The sequence below is a fragment of the Tupaia chinensis genome, unplaced genomic scaffold, assembly GCF_000334495.1.
Source record: "Tupaia chinensis unplaced genomic scaffold, TupChi_1.0 Scaffold146687_1, whole genome shotgun sequence".
Lineage (NCBI taxonomy): Eukaryota > Metazoa > Chordata > Mammalia > Scandentia > Tupaiidae > Tupaia > Tupaia belangeri.
In genome coordinates, this window is record NW_006206544.1 from 4,425,575 (window position 1) to 4,428,531 (window position 2,957).

The window sequence follows — 2,957 nt, forward strand, 5'->3', positions numbered from 1 at the left end:
ATATATTAAAAAAATTTAGCATGTGACAAATACACTCACGATTTTAACCTTCCAAACCTACTCCTTCCCTTCTTCTTCCTTTCTGATAAATGGCTGCTTCTACACTGTCCATATGGTAGCCATGAGCCACAGGAAGCTGTTAAAAACTTGAAAAATACTTTACGGGGATCAGCAGATGGCATAATGGTTATGTCGCTGGATTCCCACGGAGTTGACCACTGTTGCAGTCCCAGACCGGGTGACTTAAAATTCAGGCCAGGCTTGTGTGCATGTATGCCCAAAACCCCAAGAAGAGAATGAAGGAGAAGGGACTGCAGCATGGCCATCCCCTTCAGGGTGAGTTCTCACTTTCTGTCTCTCTGGTGAGTGTACACATCCTATATAGCAAAAATTTCTTTTCTTTCTTTTTTTTTTTCGGAGAGGTTTTCACTATAGGGCGCGTACGCTCGCCGGACAGACAGAGGAGAGAGACCGAGAGACAGAAAGCGAGAAATCACCCCCCCCCCCCCCGGGGGAATGGGCCCGCCGCCAACCCCCCGGGAATGGCCACGCCGCAATCCCCTCTCCTCCATTCTCCTCTTGGGATCTTGGGCATGCATGCACACGTGCCCGGCGTGAGTTTTAAGCCACTGGGTCCAGGACGCAAACCGCGGTCGACTACATGGGAGTCCAGCAACATAGCCATTACGCTAACTGCTGGTTCCCGCAAAAATTTCTTAAAAAAAAAAAAAAGAAAGAAAGAAAAATAGCTGTTGAAACTGAGACATATTGAAAATGTAAAATGCACAGATTGAAGACTAAGTGTGAAAAACAAATGCTAAATATCTCATTAATAAATTTTTATATTGATTATACATTAAAATAAGGTCTTAGGTAATTGGGCTAAATATATATTACTTAATTTCATCTGCTTCTTTTCACTTTCTTAAACATGGTTTCTTGAAAGTTCTACCTATGTGACACATATTTTTATTGGACAATGTCCATTTGTGCAAGCTAAAAACCTCAGAATCATATTTAGTTCTCTATTAGCAAATCCTATTCAAAACAGATCCAGAACTCAACAACTTCTCACCATTTCACTGCTGTGTCTTTTCCCCAACACGCGTACGTGAGTCACTTTGTCTTGTTTGGATAATTGAAATAGCTTTCTAACTTATCTTCTTGCTTCCTCCCTTGGTAGTCCTTACAGTTTTTCTGACATTCCCCCTCAAGTTGCAGAATGATCTTTTTAGAAAGTCACCAGTTTGTGTCATTCCTCTACTCAAAATCCTCCAACTAGCTTTTTACTAGAGTAAGGGCCCAACTCTTAAAATGGCCTAGGAAGCCTTACAAGATCTGGCTGTCCTAATCTCTTACCACTCTCTTCACTTGGCTACAGGGGACTGTCTTCATTCCATCAAGAATGGTCCTACCTCAAGGCCTTTGTTCTTCCTGTACCTCTGCATGTGACCCTGGAACATCCTCTTGTCTCTTTCAGTTTAGCATCACTTTACTGACCATTGCATTTAGATCGCAAACCTCCCTCTTCTTCTTTTTTAAAGAATTATTTAATTTTATTTATCATTATTATTATTTGCTATATAGGACACAGGTGCTCATCAGAGAGAGACAGACAAAGAAAGGGAAAGTGAGTAAGCAAGCCACCAGGACCAGGACTTGAACTGCAGTTGGCCATGTGGGAGTTCAGCACCTTAACCACCATGCCACCTACTAGAGCCAACAAACTTTCCTCTTCTGGCTCATTCTACACTTCTCCTTGCCCTGCTTTATTTATTTCATTTTGTTTTGTTTTAGAGTGGGTGCTTGCCAAAGAAAGGGAGACAGAAAGTAAACCCCCGTGGCTGTGCCCACCATGGCCACGCTGAAATCCTTTCTCCTCCATTCTCCTCTATAAATTTTGGTCACACGAAATTTTGGGCATTCATGTACAAGTGTCCAGTGTGAGTTTTAAGCGGCCAGGTGGAGAACTCAAACTGTAGTGGGCTCCATGGGAGTTCAGCGACTTAAACATTAGGACAACTGCTGGTCCCGCCCTGCTTTATTTTTTATACCCTTTGATTATCCTACATAATTTTCTTAATTTGCTTATCTGTATCCCACCAATGAAATGCAGTCATCTCATGAGGGCAGTAACTTGGTGCTGCATTCCCAGCACCTGTGTCAGGCAAGTAGAAAGCCTTCAGAATTGAGCTGTGGATTCCCAAACTCAGTTTGGGGCCATTTGCAACTAGCCATATTCAGAAATCCACTGAAACAAATATTTCAGTTTTGTTTTGTTTTTAACCGCATTATCCTTCTTGGAACTACAATAATACCACAATAAAGAAAGCAAGATTCTTCACACCCAGTTACCTCTGTCCATTTTCTCAGGAACATTGAGTGCCTTCGAAAAATCCTGAAGTTGGGTTTTCTTTTCCCTGAGGCATAAAACCTCCTTAGGTATCTGCTCAAGTTTTGAATTTCTGGCCTAAAACCAGTTTAGCTTAATGTCAGGCTATCTCCAGGTCAGTCCAGGGTACGTTTGGACAACCGGGCGTGGGACACAGCAGTGGCATCGCGGTCTCCCCTGCGGACGGCCACCCTTCACCCACCTACTACTCCTGGGCCTGATTCAGGAGGGTGCAACCAGTCAGGCCGGGAGCCAGGGGTGGCACGTGTCGGGGGGCACCCTTGTTTAGTCACGGGGAAATCAAGGCTCAGAGAAGTCCAGAACAAACCAAACGCATTCTGGTCGAAAAGGCACCTGAAGCCAGGTCTCCTGTCCCCCACACTGGGCCTCCCCACGAAAGCATCCCGCCGGGCGGCGCCACCTAGGCGGCAGCTTGGTGCCGCAGGATCTTCCCGTCCCACAGCCGCTCGCAGGAGTCAGTGCTGGGGACCCCCTGCCGCCGCCCCGTCTCCGAGACAAGGAGAAAGAACCGCCCCGGCTCGGCCGCAGTGGCCGCCCCGACCCC